Here is a 22,342-nt window from a genome sequence, read left to right on the forward strand (position 1 = left end):
AGTCCCAGTGGTGCAAGTGGAGCTAGGAGGTATTCGCGACAGGATCTCCACACTAACAGAGTCACTAAAGGGCGAGTCACCATATTTGTGTTGGGGGCCTGTTTAGAATAGGTGCCCTAGCGTCAATTATGGGGTTAAAAGCACAAGTTTTGGTGCTAAAGGCCCAAGTTTTGTGTAAATAATGTGAATTCTCCGCATTTTTTGGCGACAGAGCATGAAGATGTAAAGCGCCACTAAGGTTTTTCCAGCATTATTTTGCATAAGTTTCCAACCTTCTTTTGTATAAGTCATGTTGGCTTTAGAGATCTACACATGGTTTGTGGACCATAGGGTTGTATAAAAAGGGAGTCTTAGAAGAGTCTAAGGTAGTTTTTGGTAGAGTAGTTTTTGTGCTATGTTTTATGTGTGGGTCTTTGAGAGCTAAGAGCAAAGAGTCTTAACATAGGAAGAGGCTCCATAGCTAAGTGTGCAGAGGCCTAGGGTAGAAGTTTACAACTGAGTGTGTAGAGCCCTACCGTTGTGTGTGCAGTGAAGTCAAATTTTGTACCAGAAATCTGGATTATTAATAAAGAGGAATATTCCACAATTATCTGTGTATGCATTATTTTACTTATGTTATGAATGTTTCAATTATGCTATGTTGAATATTGGAGTATGAAGTAATGTTATGTTGATGCGTGAATATATGTATTTTAATTTTTCATATGAACACAAGTAGGAATATCTGTTTATGCGATGATAATTGTAATGCATGTTAAAGTAACCAATACTTAAGCGAATCTGGGTAGATACAAAAGTAAGAGTAATTATAAGGGCTTGTAAATGCTTGATCTATCTATTTAGGGTCTCTGAAGGATGATTGGAGACTTTCACTGAGGCTTTGAGGATGAATAAGATAAGTACATTGATAAGCCATAAAGGGCTTATCGATTTGCACGAAGGAATGTTAGGGAAAATAACTGACATCACAACCATCTTAGGGTGCAGAAACTTGGTTCCTGCATTCCCCATACTGCTTCAAGTGAGACTTCAGTCTACGCATCATGGATTGATGACAAAAGGGCAAGTAGTCTAGTGATTTTCTTAGCTGCTTAACATTCAACCTGGGTCAGGGCCCATCAAGCCAACAATTTCTCATCTTGGGAGATCTTCCTTCAAGCGATCAAGCTTCTTTTGAAGGATATGCTCTAATACCAATTGTTGGGAAAAATACTAAGAGGAGGGGGGTGGTGAATCAACATTTTAAAAGCTCACAGTAATAATTTCCTTTTCTGAAATAGGCATGCAACTTTACTGAACCAAAATAACATATGTACATGACTGTTGTAAAATAAACTAGTGTATTCTTAGTAAACTTGTAAAATATCTAATTTTTTATCTGTTAAAGTTAAACTAGAATGTAAGGGATTTATCAGGCACTTGATAAGCAATAAGCAGGTGCAGTAAGAACAAAATAAAGTAGCACACATAAGAAACACACATGAACACCAGGATTTAAGTTGGAAACTGTAAGGACTCTGGACACCACATATCTCCACAATGGTATGATATTGTCCACTTTGAGCCTAAGCCCTCATAGATTTGTTTTTGGGCTTTACCCCAAAAGGCCTCATACCAATGGATATATTTGTCCATCCTTATATACCCATGATCCTCCCCACTTCTCGTCAATGTGGGACTTTGGTAGTATACCCAACAATCCTCCCCTCGAACAAAGGACCATCGAACCTCCCCTCAAATGATTATCCATATATCCACTCTATACCAACGAGGATTCTCCACTCCAATGCGTTGGAAGCACACGCCTTACATGGAATCACCACCTACCTCGAGAGCTTGCTCTAACCGAGCTCATCCATGGATCCCATTGTGATATTACCGGGGCTCACCACCTTTGTTCGGCATTCCGAGGATTCATCCACTTGGCTAACTTTGAATCTGGCTCTGATACCACTTGTAAGGACTCTCTGGACACCACATATCTCCACAATGGTATGATATTGTCCACTTTGGGCCTAAGCCCTCATGGATTTGTTTTTGGGATTTACCCCAAAAGGCCTCATACCAATGGAGATATTTGTCCATCCTTATATACCCATGATCCTCCCCACTTCTAGTCAAGGTGGGACTTTGGTCATATACCCAAAAATCCTCCCCTCGAACAAAGGACCATCGAGCCTCCCCTCGAACGATTATCCATCCGTAGGATTCTCCCCTCTCTACCAACCAGAATTCTCCACTCCAATGTGTTGGAAGCACATGCCTTACATGGAACACCACCTACCTCATGATCTACATGTGTACTTGAAGAAGCCAAGTACACATCCCCACCTTCATCTGAGGTGGTTTTCGCCTCTGCAGAAGGAGAATCATCAGATCCCTTTCCTTTATCAGGAGCTTTAGATTTACAGTCCCTTCTGAAGTGCCCTTCCTTTCTACATTTCCAGCACACCACCTTTGTGGGTTTTCCTGGAGATTTAGATCTCCCACTCGATGACTTATTTTTGTTTCTGTTCAGGGACCGTCCTCGTACAGACAAGGCATCACCATTCTGGCTCTCCATATTTTTTCATCTCATCTCCTCCGTCAGCAAGGCTGAGACTATCTCATCAAACTGCAAAGCAATTGCATTGCTACCTATTGCAATAACCAGACTATCCCACAAATCTGCTAGAGAACACAACAAACTGATGCACTTATCTTCATCTAAAATTTTAATCTCAATAGATGATAACTAACTTACCACAATATTAAACGCATTCATATGCACTATCACCGAGTCTCCATATTTCATCCTCAGGTTATATAGCTTTTTCCGCAAGAACAATTTATTCACCAGAGACTTAGATTGGTACAAAGTCCCTAACTTGTCCCACAAAGCCTTCGCCTTAGCTTCCCCTGATACATTCAACAATACTGAATCTGAGACACACAATCAGATTGTGCTCTTTGCCTTCCGATCGAACTTCTTCCATTCTTCATCGGTCACTCCCGTTGGTTTAGTACCCAGATCTACCATGATCCACTGATCTTTATCCACCAAGTCCTCCATCTTGAGCTTTCACATCTCAAAACTCTGACCATTGAACTTCTCAATCTCTATCTTTCCACTGCTCACCATCTTCTTTCACCACCAGAATCGATCTCATAGATCTCCCACTGAATAGAGTCTACCATAGGCCCGAGCAAAAAAAAAACCCCTCAGCAACAAAGGCATCCCCTTGAAGCCAAAACAGCTCTGATACCAAATGTAAGGACTCTGGACACCACATATCTCCACAATGGTATGATATTGTCCACTTTGGGCCTAAGCCCTCATGGATTTGTTTTTGGGCTTTACCCAAAAAGGCCTCATACCAATGGAGATATTTGTCCATCCTTATATACCCATGATCCTCCCCACTTCTCGTTAATGTGGGACTTTGGTCGTATACCCAATAGAAACCCAATATGGGATTAAACCATTGTTACTGTTGTCTAAGTATTCAAACTTATTAATATCAAAAACTTCTTACATTCTTGTACTGGTGTAGAATCATGCCAGTGCATAGGAACCCACCTGCTGAAGGCTACAACCTTCACTCATTCTCCAACTCCTATTGGAAGGGAGTTCCAACCCCTTGATTAGATTACCAACTATTACTAGAAGGAAGCTTCAACTTCATCACTGAAGGCTCCAATTATTAGCAACATTCATGGACCAAGTTTCATAAAGTTTCACACTAGATCCACCTGATTTAATACATCACAACTTGTAGATCAGCTAAAGGAAACACCAACTTAATTCAAACAAAATAGTGATATCAATGTAACAAGAACACAGAACTGAACTCAAAATACTACATCAACAAACATAATCAACTGAAACCCCTAGTATTCATATGTCAACACATATACGGTACTTCACTTAAGGAAACCCGCATGTATACATGGATTTCTATAGAGAAACCTACTTAGAAATCTCAATATATTAAAAACCTATAATTCTAAATCAGACATAGAGTTTACTAGACTTATTCCGAAATATTCTATTAGCTTACAGAACCCTCATACAATTAGAAACATCAATAGTATTTTCAACCAATCAACATGTAACCAAATTCAACTTCATCATTCAATCAGTTCTAGTTCAAACATTATCACTCAACCCATTTCAACATGAGGACATCATTAACAAAAAGAAAGATACAACAACACTGATCAGGTTCATGAGTCATTTATGAAAAAAAACCCTTCCTTTATGTACGTGACTTTGAAGAAACAAACCCACATGTATACATGACTTAATCGAGAGCAACCTGTGTAGGGATCTGCATATTTTCACCTAAAATTGCGTAGCTATTCAAAACTTCAGAAATACCTAGATCATAATATTCATAGATAAAAACGTGCCTCAATACTTAGATCTAGTCAATTCATGAGTAGATCATACAATGGAAATTCATTTTAGGACTCATGATCCTAATCCATCATTCCATTCATCGGTGCATAATTATTTGAGATCTATGTGTCAATTATGGCACGTACAATGAAAATATGCTTTATATTGAAGTATTCATAAAAATCATTTTCACATGCAAACTTAGCACTTTGATCTTCACCTCCTTATATAGTTAGAGCCTTATCTAATACCATGAGTAAAAACTACACTAGTTTTGGTGGTAATCTTGGATAGGATCAAGTAACCATTATTGTGCTCAATATTGTGGGAAAATACCATGGTAAGGACCCTTGGTATTTTTAAATTAATGTGCTAACATGTGCATGACTTTACTTCTTTGTACTTGCATGTATACGTGACTTGGCCTTGATGAACCCGCTTGTATATCTTCAAATATTCACTTTTATCAAACTTTTGATTTTGATTTGTAAACCTTCATCCCATAATTCTATTATTTTGTTCCATCACTTTGTCACTTCTGAACTGATGTGTGGATTCATATAGTGAGCATATACTTGTTTTGTTACAAGTGATTTTCTATCAAGGACAACACATGCATCGTAATTCCAACATTAGTTTCTCCTAACCTGCATACATAAAGATAAAACAAATTAAAGAATATAAAAAACAGTGTGAAGTGTAAAAGATAAGAGCTTGAATATCTTGCTAAAAAAATTGAATGTCTTTCTAGATAGCATAAAGATATGTCATAACCACTACTTCTAACCATCTCCCATTCTTACCTTTTTGATGAAAACCATAATTAAATAAACCTCAAATACTTCTCATGAATACATCTTCATGTGCACTATACTTCTTAGCAAGCATGAGGAAAGATCAAAAAAATTATTTGCAACAAAGATTGCTAAGTAGGATTTCTCCAAACATTAAAAGAAATTATCGTAAAATTTGAAACAATCCTCTCGAGAACCTTGAAATATTTGAAAAGTTTAATTTTCAATTAAAAGTAGGTGGTGAGGATGAGAATATTATGAGGTAAAATGGAACTGATCATATTCATAAATCATGTCAAGACAGTGATGACCTAACATAAGCATCAACAAAGGCCGAAGTGCCTCAACTACATGACAAGCACTTGAATAGCATGATGTTAAACCATAAAGATTAAAATATGTAAAACAATTGTCGACAGATGTGTTGATGAGAAAATGGTAAACATAATAACAATCATCAAAGCTAGAATCATGATTAGATGGGTCGATTAAAGCATCAGATTCCTATTTTGTAGTTAACAAAGAAAAATAAATTAAGCAGCTCTGTAAATTATCTAAACAATAGAACTAACTTCCTCACATTGGCAAACGCGATAAACTATTTTCCTGTAACTAGTGAAAAAATGTACAAGCATCACAATCATTCAAATAATTAAAAAGGAATATTAGTCTAGTGAGAATATGAAACCAATCAAGATGTAATGGATGAAACAGAAGAAATCAATTTAAAAAATAACTATAGCACTTGCTAACACTCAAGAGGATTGTTTGTGTCATGAATACATTCACAAGAAGTACTAGGAGTTGATTACTCACCATGACACTCCATAGATATGAATTCTTCAACCAAAGGTAATATTCAAATTAATAAAATTTGTGATTCCTAATATTTGCGGAAGGTATACACTCCAAACCAGAATTTGATATAAGGGATTTGTATCAAGATGACTTCACTATAATAGTATGATCATAAACCAGATCTCAAGAAATAGGAAAATTTTAATGAGAAATATCGAAATTCATCAAGAATGAGTTTGCATCCAATGAACTAATACGAAAGAAAGCTGTGTGAGAAAATCCAAATCTGATATGGTGCAATAATTTCACCAGTATTGCGAGAACCTGACATAATCTTCAATGTCAGTTGAAGTGTGTCGACCTCCTGAGAAGATATAGAACTTTAAAAAGATTGATAAAAACATTTTGTAAACTGTGTAATATCACAAATTGCATGTGGATAGCTACCATGAACAAGATCACTATCATTTGGATGGGAACCATCTACATCACTAGTTTGATCAGTCTTTTCAACTTCAATAAACAAATTAATCAAGTCATAATATTCCTATGATCATAATTCTGAGGATGTATGAATCAGAAAAGTCTCATGATCACACTGATTTGAAGAGCTTCTCCCATACAAGACAATATATGATAAAGGATGGAATGGATGATATATAGTTTAATTACTTTCTTATTCATCACAGATATTCTCACTATTGTGTGCCATTTCAAAGTTACACTCATGAGCTAACAAACTTGAAGAGAATTGAGAGTCTCCATCGCAAGTTGATGCATTGTTAATAGTAGAGAAAAAAGGAGAGGGAGATGAAGAGGAAGAAATGTTCATAAGTGAACTTTGTGTACCAAAATTGATTTAAGATATAAATATTTCAAAACAAAATCTTCCTTAGAAACTGAAAGATCAGTTGGTGCACTTAGGTGTTCATCATCATATGTATCAACGAAGGTATCCTCAGTAAAATGATTGTTTCCCAAGACTTGAGACCGATGAGCAAAACTAGTCACATTTGACTGACTACCAAGATTCCCATAGTCAATATCAGCCAATAATGAGGAAACACCATCTTCACATGGAGGATTTTGAAAAAGAGAAGAAACATTGAAAAAATATTCACCTTTCTTCTCCTCAACCTGCAAAATGTGACTACCTTGCACGTGATCACTGCTTAGATTTGAAAGAGACTGGTTAGGAAAATCAAGGGACAAGGGGTCGTGAAAAAGAGATGGTAAAGGATGACAGGTATCTAAATTAGATTAAAGACTTAAGTTATGAGTAGTAATATCATCTTGCAAAACAGAGGAGTTAGTCTTTGCCATAGGCTTCATCAACCATTCTAGGATTTCCTCCATGGGATTTGAATCATGAAAAATGGAAGGAGGATGAGGATATGGATTAGGAATTTTATTTGTAGATTTCCAAACTTCATTTTCTTTGCAAGGAGGTACATGTATCGGGATTGAAAAAACAAGAGGACAAGGAACAAAAGTAGTAGTATATTCCTCCTCTAAAACTTGAGGTGTCACATTATTTACAAGAGTTGGTAAAGTAGGAACATCAGGAGGTTCAGGTTCACCGTGAAAAATCGTTATGAACCAAACACTCAAAATTTTGATTCAAGAAATCACAATCGATATATTCTTTAGGAAATTCAAAACAAAGGTGAACAAATCGATAATATAAATCCCCAACTGATTCATTGTGCTTCATTCTTAACCAATTAATTATTTTAAAAACATTCCAATAATCATACCTATCGAAGTCTTGATAAATCTCTTGTTGGAAATGGTGAAAAGAATGGAAGGAAGCATATGGTAAGGTATTACACTATTGATTAGCATGAAATTCAAGGGTGAGGAAGTAAAGAAGTAAAGAAAAATATTCATCATCGATTTTGTAAGATTCACAAATTTTAAGAAAATCATAAATGTGCTCGGCTACGGATGTTCCATCCTCACCATCAAAATTAAATTGAGACAAGTGATAAAGAGGCTCATCAACGATTGAAAATTTTAAAATGCTTAAATTATATAAACATGTTGGGAGTAAGATTTAAAAATGAGATATTAAATATAAGAGATTCGAAATGTACTCCATGGGCACAACTTATCGTCTCACCCTCCTTCTAGTGCCATTTTGTTTACAATGTTGGAAATCCCTCAACGAAGGGGGTCTCCCCAATGTGAAGCCCCAATTATAGCTCACACCTTTTGGTATAGGAGACCCATCTAGAGTATTAGCCAAACCGCCATATATTATTATAATTTTCCTTGGCTTAAGACGTTAGCAAGAGAGAGAGGCGATACGTGCCTTTCCAAAATCAAGTAAGTGTCTCTAGTGAATGTTTGGTTGCAGGTGTATCAAGGTTCTTCTATTGTAGAGGGAGGAAACATGAGCCTCTAAGAGAGAGGTAATAGTACCACCCTATTAGAGGCACACACGAGAGAAAAGAGAATCTGCTAACATCAACCTGAATACTCCACATAGATGTGACAATTGTTACAACCATTTCAACATGTTTTAAATAAGATAAGCACTAAAATAACCAAATATTTCAACTACTTTAGTACAGGTGGAAAAATACATGAGTCATAAACATTTATAGAATAGACTTATAAATTTTTGCAATCCATGCATGAATAATTGTTGGTCATCATGCTTCAAGTATTAAGTAAAATTCCCAAGATACATGAATACAAAAAACATCACTCGCTCTAATAGTGGAGTGTTGGAGCCACACTTTTCTCTGAAAAAGTATTAAGTTTGTCTCTCTGATGCCTTATGGGAGAAGGTAAGGTGAAAATGTACTTTTCTTGTGCAATGAAGGTGTATATATAACAAAGGGGGTGATCCTTCACCTCCCTTGTGACTCTTGGACTACTATCATGACTCTTTGACTTCTCAATGACATTTCAACTCTTACATGAATTTTCACATTCAATACATGTCTCTTGGACTTTCACTTTAAATTATATTTGTCCATTATAGAATTTACATAATCCACAAAATGGTGTGGCATGTGATGACTCATGACATCGAATGACATGACATTGATGACATGGACTACATGATGGCATGGAAATGTCAAGCCACCTTTTGTTGTTTCTTTCTTTGTGTCTTCATGAGAGGTGGAACATGGTCCTCCTCTTCATAAGAGATGTTATATTTTCTTTATATCCACCCTGCAAAGAGTTGTGAATCATTATGGAATGTTCATGCAGTCTTGATCTTTGGTATTCTACTGTAATATAGTGTTCCTTCATCTTCTTTCTTGATGATCATCTTATCTCCTAAGCTCCTTAGGTGTCTTCTAATATGGTCTCCTTCTCCATCTCCTTCATCATAATCCTGTCATGACATAATAGAATACATGTGACTTCAATACACTCATGACATGATGGCATCAATATGATAAAACCCTAGCCTATGATGCTTCATGAAATCAATTATTAGTGATGGAACTCATGAATGGTTGAGTTAATGACTCAGGGATTGTATAGTTCTAGAGGTAAAGGTTTAGGACTAAGGCTTGAGAGTACTCAATGTGTATTTCAAAATGGATAGGGTCAAAGGATTGTGCAGTTGAGGGGATCAAGAGCTTAGGCTGGAGGATTGAGCCTTGAGACTACGAATTAGTTCTGGAGGCCTGAACAAAGGGACTGTGCATTTGAGGGATTCAAGGGATCAAGCTAAAGGATTGAGGCTTTAGAATATGCAGTGCATAATTCTGAACGACTAGACTAAGTGACTACGTAGTTAAGAAACCCAAGAGGTCAAACTTGAGGCTTAAAGTTACCCAATGCACTACTCAGATAGGAGAACAAGCTAGGATATTGCATCGTGGAGTGGTTCAAGGCATTAACCTTGAGGCTTCAGTATTGAACTTTCCCAATATTTAGTTCTGGAGGGAGATAGGCCAAGTGATTGCGTAGTTGCATAGTGTAAGAGTTGAAGGTTGAGGCTTAATTCTTAAGACTACATAGTCCGCAGTGAAGGTTGGATGGAGGAAAGTATTGCACAGTTATGGAGATCAACGAATGGGACCGAGCACCAAGACTACATAGTTTGAAGTTACAATAGGAAAGGTCAAGGACTGAGGGTCGAGACTACACAATGAGAAGTTCAAGAAGGCTGAGTAATGTCAAGTTTCATGGGAACAAAATTTTCCCGATAAGGCTAAGTGTGGGACAAGTGATGCTCAACTGAGAAGAGACAAAACTAGATCATGATCACACACTTATAATAATCAACAACACAACATTGATCAATAAAAAAATCAATAAAAACATGATGCCCTCAATGCAACAAGAATGTAACATACATCTCCAAGTGTGACACAAAAGATACATTTTGTGACGAAAGTGACAACACTTGTGTGAGAGAGCATGAAACTTTGGGAATGAGTTTAAAACATGCCTACGTGACTAGTAGGAATCATCAACATGAAATTTACCCCTTGGAGCAAACCAAAACTCCACTTTACATGATAAGCAACACTTCCTATGCGAAAAGATGAAATTCACTATATAAAGAGGAAAATGTGAATGACACTTGCGATCTGAGAATGATGGTGAAAACAACACATTCCAAAAACAACATAACATACAAAAGACACTAATTAATATGAAAGAAAGATAAGGCAGCAGTATAAAATATGAAAGTGACACTCGTGAAAGTGAACGCATGCAAACACATCAATTTGGAAAACTCACCAAAACAGACATACAATCAAAACCAAAAGTGAGAGATTGTCAATGAAAGAATGCATTTATTGTTGACATGATTTTATTATCACATAGGCACATTCTTGATGAATTTTCTATTCCTGTAAAATTTTCTGTAAATAATGCACTCATGAACTTGTTGAAGATAGATCATGTGTGAGTAGGTGACTTTAACAATTACAATTCAAGAATAAATCCCTAAGAATTAACCGAGCATCAACTGGCCAAGAAGTGAATATGGAACGATTGGTTGCAAGGTCCAAAATAGGCTCCAAAATTCAAGTGTAGGTAAAGTTTTGGAGGGTGTTTTTCACAACAAGAATACTTCCATTGGAGCATTTATGGAAACAAAAGGAAAATATGTTGTCAAGGAAGAGGTTGAATAATTCTTGAGAAAATTGAGATAGGTGACCATTAAGGAAGATTTAGAAATTACAAGAGAGAATATTCTACAACTTGTATTTGGCCCTTCCAAGTTGAATGTAAAGCTTGTTTTTTTGCAGAAAAACTTTCAAATTGGCTCCAGAACTATTTGTCTAGATGCAACGGAAGCTAGAGTTATATGTAATCTCAATCTTCCATCAAAGGTTGAAAACATAGCAATGTGGTATAAGGATTTGGTACCCATATGTAACATCATAACTACAAGTGGAATTTTTCGATCTATAATTTCCTCAAGCTCAACCATTATGTATTATCCTTGCCTCATTAGGCCTTAGCCACATTTTTTCCTTATGTAATTTCTATTTTGAGAAGAATAAGAAATATAATGAGATTCGATGTCCAAGAGTCAAATGGGGAATATGAAGATTTATTAGATAGAATAAATATAAAAGATGCTCAGGATTCATGAGTGAGCTCAAATGTCACAAGAGGAGGTGAACGGTGACCACATTTGTTCTAAATTAACCCTCATAACTGTTGGTAGGAAAAATTCCCTAACGTAAGGGTTTGCAACCTCAACAGAGAAAAACAAGATAATAAAAAAAGAGCAATCGAGAAAGCATGCCAAACATATGAATTATTAAATGTGGATTTGGAAACATACCGAGAGGTCCTATGTTTGATTATGTTCCCATAGGGTCCAAACCCTCTTCTTCCTCTAGAATGATGAAACCTAGAATTCAATTCACAAAAGCATATACATGATATAAAATTCAATGTGAATACATAAAATATATGTTACATCATCATTTATAAGAATACAAATTACAATTCATGAGGCAATAGCATATCAGGAATAAGACATGAGATTTTGTATTGATTAACAACAATAAATATAGGAAAGTTACAACATGATCCAAGCCAAAGGACTGATGAATCCTTCCTCTGGATTTGTCTAGTATGGGCCACAAAGGCAAACTCTCTAAGAAATCCAAGGGAATTTTATAAAGATGATGGACATCCCTACAAAGGAAACAAGGCTTTCCATAAAGATTAGGAGTGTAGGAGTCATGAGAAAATTAGACTTGATCTCAGAGAAAAACGAGTATAATGTTGATAGCCCTACTCTTCTATCCTTTAGGCTTACCCAAGAGGTCTATATATACCACCTGAAATTACTTAATTCATTTGTGCTATGAGGTCCTTTAGGTGGGCTCTAAGTAAACCTGTGAACCCCATCTAAAAAATAGCATATTATTTTATTTTTTCATATTTTAAAAGGTATACACAGGTATATATTTATGGTACCCACGTATGTATGCATTTTAGTGTGGGCAGAGGCATATGGAATTTGAAATATTGATTTTTTAATATAAGATCAAGTCTGCATGGGAAAAGGCTTCTTATGTCAATATAAGAGAATCAAGTCTAGAGGAGTGCTAAATGATGCTATAATAGATTCCCCCTAATATATGAGGTCAGAAGGGATACATGATGGCCGAGATATATTAAGTATAGAGAGAGGATTCATTTGAAAACCAACGAGGAGATCACAAGATTCTAGCTCATTGAATACATATGGAAGGAGTTAGAAAGAAACATCATGTCTGAGGAAGGCATATCCATGCTCAGAAGTAATAAATCATGTCCGCTAATAAAGTATAAATAGGATCCATAATGTATACGAAAGGAGTTGCAGAATACATAATGGATCATCACAACATAGCCACAAAAGAACACAATGAATTTATTTCTCAATATCACATATAGAATAATATCCATTCAATGACGCTAGAAGACTATCTGATCAATGATATTGCATAATTGATCCTCATAAAAGTACCAAGGCATATAGGTGAAATAGTGTTACTACATAAACTTGGCTACGAACATATAAGATGTTGCTATGAAGGACTGCAACATATAAGGGTGGAAGTTGTCACTGATAGGAAACTAAAGGAGCTTCCAAGTGAACCAAAATGTTGACAAAACTCGAGGTCTTCACCAACCGTAGATGGTACATTTATGCACTATTGGAATAAATGAGCTGAAGTTAACCATGTCAGAAATCGTTTGATTATTGGTCATTGATGTATATCATTAAAAGATGTGAGACAACTCACCAATAATAATAATGACTGTCAAGGTACCCTAGTACAATCTAACAAGTGTGAATAAATATGTTGAAGTTGAACACTTGAAAGAATCTGCCAATCAAGAGACATTGATGTATTCTCATTATTGATAGAGAAGGAGTGTGGCACTAACAATTACAAACCCTAAGGTACTCAAAAAAGGAATCTATACCTTATTCCTAGAGAAATGAGTCTGAGTCGATGGGAAAATATGTTTTGGAAGGAAGGCATTAAGGCATCCCACATCAAATAACATGAGTGTAAGTCGCAGGCCAATAATTTTCAAGAAGTTGAACAAAGAGAGATGAAGTAACTATTCTAAAGTACATTTTTAGTGTACACAAGATGTGGCTAGTGCATGAGATAAATCCTCTGAAACAACAAATAATGAAAGCTGACTTAGAGCCAAGGAATCCACCAATAGGGGGACTGGAAACCAAGGTACTACACGAATCCTAATGTGTGATAATGTAAGCTCACGTCGAACATAAGGGAAACTACTCATTCAAAGAGCCATAATACTAATCCATGTTGAGCACAAGGTCACCTATCAATGATGTAAATAGTGTCAGGGTGCAACTCTAGTTCTACTCATAGAGAAATTTTTCGGAGTTGATAAGAGTAGATCTGCCAATGAGAATTTAATGGCGACGTCCTTAACCAACATGAGTGAAGAACCAAATAGCTGATGTGATACCAAGGATAACTTGACAGACTAGGTATGGCTAACATAAACGAGTTAAGTGAAACCACATAATGTCTAATAATAGGTTTACTTCCGTTGAACAAAATAATGACTCGATGTAACTTTATTGAGGCATAGGATAACTTTGTATATTTTTGGAGTGTAGGAGGCATTAACAAACTCTCCATATGATTAGAAGAGCTAACCAATTGGAGGAGGACTGATTCAAGAACAAGGTTATGGCTTCCCTAAAATTAGACTAAGTCCCATCTGAATGGAGGAAAGACTCATTTTAAGTGATTTTTTCAAGGGTGACATGACCGACTCTTGCTTCCATCAAATGATGAAGAAACTATATTGTTCCCGCCCTTTTTGGATTTTCTTTTGTATTTTTCATATTAAAACCTGAAAAGTAATTAAATAATTCCTATAGTACAGTGGAGAGAACGAGTTTCAAGGCCAAGTGCACTATTTCTTGGAACCAAAACAATCCTATGCTTAATGCAAGGTGGTGTATGCTGGTCATCGACACTTGGGGGATGTTCTTTCCACAGAAAAAATAGGTGCCAAGTCATAAAGGCTAATGAATGCATGGTTTGAACTTGCAAAAGGCTATGGTAAAAAGTGGATTATACATGAGTCCAAATGAAGTCATATTAAGGCCAAAAGGGGTACCTGTAGTGAAAATGCAGTGCAGTAGTATAACTTAACACATGGGAGCCTCTAGTGTTTAAGGAAAAAAAATAATGAGGAAGAAGAATGAGGCTTCAACAAAAAGTCATGGCGGGACTAAAGAGGACTCCTGAGACTACAAAATACTTGTAGCATGGGAGACATATGTTAGCAAGGATGTAACTATGAAGCCCATGGAAGGAAAATCTCGACCACTATGTTACAATTTTACAAAACAATGATTGAAAGTGGTTAAAAATCGCAATAAAATGGGGTTGACCTTATGGAAAAATATCATAGTATAAGGTCAATATGCATAATGCAAAGGAAAAGGGATATCTCTTAACTTATATGCCAATTTGAAAAGGATACCTGCCATGATAGGTCAATGATATTGGAGTCGAAGCGGCGGAGAAACATCACTTACTTTTCTTTACCCTGAAAAATGACCTCTCCCAACACTTCCAGCAAAAAGTCAAAAGTTCATAATATTATAAAAATTATAAATATTAAACTTTAGATAAGTGGGTTTATTAAAATTTATCTATAAAAGAGATTTTTGGACTTACCCTAATTCATTTACACCATCCAAGTGTTGAGAAGAGGGCTCATGGAGAAAAATTGGGCAAATCGATTCAATCAAATCCACCAACGAATTCATCACATGGTCTCTGGGTAATTCTTATCCTCAAGTACATCCACCTGATCCAATATTTCATGATTTTAAATCTATTTTAGACAAGATTTTTTTGTTTTCAAATGATGCTTGGCTTTTACATCGGTCAACAACTTAAGGACCACATTTAGAAATACTTATATGCAAGTTTTGAAAGGAAAAGGCACATGTGTACGTGAATGTTATTTTCAGAAGTCATGTACACGTAGAGTGAAATGAAAAACTAAATTATTAATGGATGAAATCCTTCAATTTTGTAGGATGCCAATCATTTGGAGAGAGATAGAGAGCATACTGATGTTGATAATGAAGTGTTAGAGGATCAAGAATCATTGTATGGATTAAAACATTAGAGATTTCTCAAATTATTCATGATGCCTCACATGAAAACACAGACTCACTTGTTGGAGATGTTAGTTCATTATTAGGACCTAGAGAATAAATTATTTATTATATATCATATTCCCCTACAAATCGAAGTAGAGGATATCCGTTTCATAACAAGGCATTCTTGAAGGGGAGAAGTGGTTGACATGAAAGGAAAGGCCCATGGAGGCCTTAACATTGCTAATTATATTGTCAATTATGCACCAAATAATAAAAAGGTCATTTCATATGTTCTGGTCAAAGAAATAATGAACCTGCAAATCAAAATCATACTCTTTACCATTTCCATGATAGCAAGTTCAACCTCACTCCATCAGGCTTCATGCCCTTCTATGTTCTTGATAGTAGAATTCCTAAGACCAGTAGTATATGATTAGTGTACAATGCTCTTGATCAACATGAAGAAACAATTGACATCAGTTAGAAAGGGTAAAGAAATTTTGCAATGGTAGGATCCTTTGATCATTTTTCTTTGACTAGATTATAGCACTACGACCCAGAGTAGCCACTGCCATCAATAGTCCTAGAGATCCCAGGATGGCCAAATGGGTAGATATAATGAAGCAACTTAGCGCAGGTGAAGTCACTTGGGTGACCTTTGATGATGATTTCTTCTACTAGAGGGGGAGAAAAGTCATTTGCATATATTATTATCCCTATTCAAGTGTAGACTTCTGAGAATACCTGGAGCTAGCACTTTCAACAGGACCTAAATGGGACGAAATTGGTAAAATTTGTTGAAAATAGCGACAATAAATGCTAAATATAGAAGTTCCTAATTTAGTACTGTTATAAATATCATTTCGGGATACCTTCCTATTTTAGATAGTCCCTGAAATAAAATAGAGAAGCAAAACTTTGAATTTGATCTTAGTAGTTGTTTGTAAAATAATTAATTAATTAATCTTTGGTTAATTAGTTGTAGAAAATAAAACATGAAGTCTATGTGGGGACATGCAACAGTTTCTCCATTGATTAAGGAATTTATCCATCAGTTAAAGAGATAAGGATGAGTTGCAATATTGATTTGTAATTAGTTGGCTCAGTTAAATGAGTCAAGTACAGTTAGATTAGTTCAAATAGTTTGTTGAACTAATTGTGAGTTTTGTTAGTTAATGCATGCATGCATGTAACTAATGCACTTCAGATAATTGAATATTCTCTCATAAATAACTCATGCATGTCAGTTCAGACAGCTACCCAGTTGACATCAGATGGAGGGATAGTGTACTATCAGTTGCAGGAATATTCCATTGTGAATATCTCTAGCATGCAGAAGGAATTTATTCCTTGGATATTTCATAGTTACTTCTTTAGTTTAGTGAGTGTGATGAGGCCAATTCACACAAGTGGCCTCACTAGACCCCAAGGAAAACTACACAAGGAAATAGGAGGCTTGGAGGGTTGAGGGAAAGCATATCTACTATCTATTAGTCTGTGAGCTGTATTGTTTGATTACATAGAGAGAAGGATAGCTTGAGAGCTGATTCTTTTTGTAATACTGAACATATTTTCACTTGTATGATAATACAGATATTGGTGTTTTAGGTTGAGGCTTTCCCTAGGTTATTCTTTTGTGTTCATGTGTGATTGATTTCTCTTCATCTATTATATGTGTTCAATTTGATCTTGCTCATATTTGATTAAGTTTGTACAAAGTTTGTTGTAGAACTAGATCTTGTATTTTGCTTTAGTATATTGCATAATTTGTTCATATACAGTGAGAATTTCTACATGGTATTAGAGCAAAGTTGATCAAAGGAGAGAACAATATACAAGAAGGGAGAAGTTCAAAGTTCGAGGCTCCTGAATATAGAAATCGAGTTCTTATGACATCTCAATTTAACTAATGGCATTCAATGGTTTAAGACTCGAGTATGCCCTTGACGGCAGCTCGAATTATACAGCTTGGAAGGATCATGTGGGAGCAATATTAGAGGATAACGGTCTAAAGGACTTCATTGATTAAGAAGTCTCCAAGCCTGCAAGAGCTAATGTTGCAAAATTGCGAAATGGAAGAAATGTGTGGCTAGAGTAAGGAGAATCCTTATGGAGGGAGTTCGATACCACATAGTCTCAAGTCTCCATGGGAAGGAGACACCATTTTTGATGTGGAAAACATTGAAAGATCTATATCAGAATAGCAGTGATCAGAGGAAGCTGGTGCTGAAAGAAAATCTTCGGAAAATCAAGTGTGAAAAGGGCAACACGATCTCTACATATCTAAACAAGCTCACCACCTGCAGGGATGAGCTTGGAAGTGTAGGGATCATGACAGATGATGATGACATGGTGAATCTTGCGCTCCTTAGTCTTCCTAAGAGATAGCATAGCTACCAAGACCCAGTTACTGGAAGAGAAAAAAACTTCTAGATTGGGAATGACTTTGGTCAGATTTGATGTAGGAGGAAATAAGAAGAAGCACCAGAGATGGATCCTCATCAAAGCAAGACGATGAGAAAAATCTAGCCTTAGCGAGTAAGGTGAGGAAAGGGAAAGAGAAGGTGTCCCATCCCAAATTTGGTTCTTCCCATGGTGGAATTAAGTTTGACAAATCAAAATTTTGATGCTTTCATTGTCATGCAGTGGGCAATTATGCTACAAATTGTCCACAGAAGAAATCCAAGAAGGGATCCTCGAAGGGATCTGATGGTGAGGCGCTAGCCTCATAGTTTGAGCTGGATTTCTCCCATACCACATGCATGGTTTCATCCATGGTGAGATGTGTGTGGTACTTGGATAGTGGAGCTTCATTCCACATTTCAAGTGACAAGAATCTTTTCAGTACCATGTTTCAGGTGAATGTACGGTTGTGTTTCAGAGGGAGCATGGAGCTCCCCTCACCCTAATTGATGTAAAGTATGTACCAAGTCTGAAGAAGAATCTTGTGTCCATTGCTATGATAGAAGATAAAGGCTATGATGTTGTCTTTAGTGAAGGAAAGGTATTCCTGAGGCATATCAGCACTGGACAGACTAAGCAAATCTGGATTCGCGTAAATAATATCTAAAAGATGTAGGTAGATGATTGTGTTCCATTGAGTTCCAAAGCTAAGATGGTGCAGAGCCAAGATGTCGGTGAGCTATGGCATAGAATATTGGGCCACTCATACCATGGAGCCCTGAAGATCATACAACTGATTTCTACTAGAATTCCCAAGGGAAAACTGTAGCAGACAAATACATGCAAAGGTTGTACCTTGGGTAAGTATGCGAAATATTCCTTTCTGGATCGAGACAATAGAGCTGGAGAAATCCTAGAGTGAGTTCACTCAGATGTTTGTGGACCATTCTCTATAGCCTCCACTACTAAACAAAGGTACTATGCTATTTTTATTAATGATTTTTCTCGTAGATGTTGGATTTAATTTATGCAAAATAATGATCAGAACTTCTTGAGGTTTTCTGAGTTTAAAGCCTTGGCAGAGAAAGAAACTGGAAAGAAAATAAAAGCCTTGTGTAGTGACAATGGTAGAGAGTATGTCTCCCAACGGTTTAAGGACTTCTGTGCTGTAGAAGGAATTAAATGGGAGTTGATGGCACCCTATAACCCAAAGCAGAATGGGGTGGCCGAAAGGAAGAATAGATCGATTGTGGGAGCAAGTCGAGCAATGTTGCATGACCAAAGACTACCATTGTATTTGTGGGCTAATGCATGCAACACAACAGTATACTTGCAGAACAGAAGCCCGCACCATATACTAGGAATTAGGACACCTATGGAGGCCTCTTCCGGGAAGCAACTAGTTGTGAGTCACTTTCAAATATTTGGATCATCAGTTTACTGTCATGTGATGAAAGATGCCTAGAAGAAGCTAGATCCAATAGCTGAGTTAGGAATACTTGTGGAGTACACTGATACACCCCACAACTATTGGATGTACCTACCTACCATCCAGAGGACAGTGGTGCACAGGGATCTGATGTTCAATGAGTAGAAATCCATTCGAGTATCACTTGAGACAGAGCTCAGGTTACATGCAGAGGAGGAACTTTCAGTTCCTAAGGAGGAGGAGCCTCAGATTGGTGCAGAGCAGCCGCATGTAGAGGATCTGGGAGTGGATACATCCACTCATGCTGACACTTCCAGAGATGGGTGGAATCACTTAAGGGAAGCTAACAGGTTGATGCTATATGCGTGGGAGAATATGGGACAACCATCTTCTCAACACAGATAGAGGAGGTCACCCGAGCAGTACACTGGGTACATGGCCCTAGTTGGGGAGTGTGTAGATACAAAACCTTCTTCATTTGAGGAGGCAATGCAACAACCAATCTAAGTTGATGTAATGGTAGAGGAGTACAACTCTATCATTCAGAATAGTGTGTGTGATGTTTTCCCAAAACGTCAGGGCAAGTCAGTGATGAGTTCCAGATGGCTTTATAAGGTAAAGTAGGCAGTTGATGGTAGTATTGAGAAACATAAGGTAGGGTTAATTTCCCATGGTTTCTCACAAGCTAAGGGGATCAATTACAATGAGACCTTTGCTCCTGTAGCAAGGTACTCATCTGTCAGATCGATGTTGGCACTATTAGCTCAGATGGTTTTGAAGATCCATCAGATGGACGTGAAGGCAACTTTCCTAAATGGGAAGATTAAGAAGGAGGTGTACATTGAGCAACCAGAGGGTTGCGAGACCTTCGATCATGAGTCACATATGTGCCGACTCAAGAGGGATTTGTATGGGATGAAGAAAACACCCAGTGCTTAGTACATGAGGATCACCAGCTACTTCACTGGGTCGGGCTTCACCAAGAGTGAAGCAGATGCAAACCTTTACCACATCATGGTAGAAGGTAAGGCATTGATCGTTGTTCTTTATGTCAATAATCTAATTTTGACAGGTGATGATCAGCTGATCTAGTCTTGGAAGGAGGACCTTACAAGAGAGTTTGAAATGAAAGACATGGGTCTTATGCACTACTTTCTAGGCATGGAGGTGTGGCAAAAAGATGGTGAAGTATTTGTGTCTCAAGGCAAGTATGCCAATGAGATACCCAGGCGCTTTCACATGGAGAAGTGAAAGCCCATGTAGACTCCTATAGCTAGGAACCAGAGGAGGGAGGATGCTACTTCAGGTGAGGTAGTAGTTGCTATTGTTTATTGACAGCTGATGGGTTCACTTATGTATCTAGTGAACACACGACCAAACTTATGATTTGCAGTGAACTAGTTGAGTCAAGCTATGGTTCAACCTACCAAGCTATTTTGGAAGGTAGCAAAGAATGTGCTAAGATACCTTAGAGGCACATCTCAGTTTGGACTATGGTACAGACGGACAGAGGGAGTGAAGATTTAGGGCTTCACAGATGTAGATTGGGTAGGGAGTCCGTCAGACAGAGAGAGCACTTCTGGAAGAATCTTTAGCCTTGGTTCATCTGCAATTTCTTGGTAGAGCGGGAATAGAGGTTAGTTGCATTTCACTTAGCAGAGGCTAAATACATGGCTGTTAGTTAAGCTGCATGTGAGGCCATTTGGATGCGGATGATTCTAGTGGGATTATTTGGTCAAAGGATGGATCCAACAATGATCTACTGTGATAATCAAAATTGTATCAAAATCTCTGAGAACATAGTTTTTCATGACAGGTATAAGCACATTGATATCTGATATCACCATCTTCGAGACTGTGTGGTCAAGAGGATCATGTTGTTGCGGTATGTTTCAACCAAGGAACACGATGCATATATTTTGACGAAGGCATTGTCGAAATGAAAGTTCGAGTTCCATAGAGATAGGATTAGTGTTACTGATAATCCCTTTCTTGCTGAGAGGGAGTGTTGAAAATAGAAACAAGAAATGCAAAATTTAGTACTACTATAAATAGCATTTTGAGATACCTTCCTATTTTAGTTAGTCCCCGAACTAAAATAGAGAAGTAAAAATTCGAATTTGATCTTAGCAGTTGTTTGTAAAATAATTAATTAATTCATCTTGAGTTAATTAGTTGTAGAAAATCAAACATGAAGTCTATGTGGGCACATGTAACAATTTCTCCATTGATTGAGGAATTTATCCATCAATTAAAGAGATAAGTATGAGTTGTAATATTAAGTTGTAATTAGTTGGCTTAATTAACTGAGTCAAGTCCAGTTAGATTAGTTCAAATAGTTTGTTGAAATAATTGTAAATTTAGTTAGTTAATGCATGCATGCATGTAACGACTTCACTTTAGATAACTGAATATTATCGCATAAATAACTCATGCATGTTAGTTCAGATACAGACCCAGTTGAGATCAGATGGAGGGATAATGTACTATCAATTGTAGGAATATTACATTGTGAATATCTATTGCATGCAGAAGGAATTAATTCCTTTGAGATTGCACAATTACTTATTCAGTTTAGTGAGTGTGATGAGGCCAATTCACACAAGTGGCATCACTGGATCACAAGGAAAACTGTGCAAGGAAATAGGAGGCTTGGAGGGCTGAGGGAAGGCATATATAGTGTCTATTTAGTCTATGAGCTGTATGTTTGATTGCAGAGAGAGCAGGATAGCTTGAGAGCTGATTCCTTTCGTAATACTGAAAATATTTCCACTTGTATGATAATATAGAGATTGGTGTTTTAGGCTGAGGCTTTCCCCGGGTTATTCTTCTGTGTTCATGTGTGATTGATTTCTCTTCATCTGTTATATGTGTTCTATTTGATCTTGCTCATATTCAATTAAGCTTCCACAAAGTTTGTTGTAGAAGTA

The sequence above is a fragment of the Pinus tabuliformis genome, chromosome 7 (genome assembly GCF_031772625.1).
Source record: "Pinus tabuliformis cultivar Carrire ecotype Pingquan chromosome 7, CPIR1, whole genome shotgun sequence".
Classification (NCBI taxonomy): Eukaryota; Viridiplantae; Streptophyta; class Pinopsida; order Pinales; family Pinaceae; genus Pinus; species Pinus tabuliformis.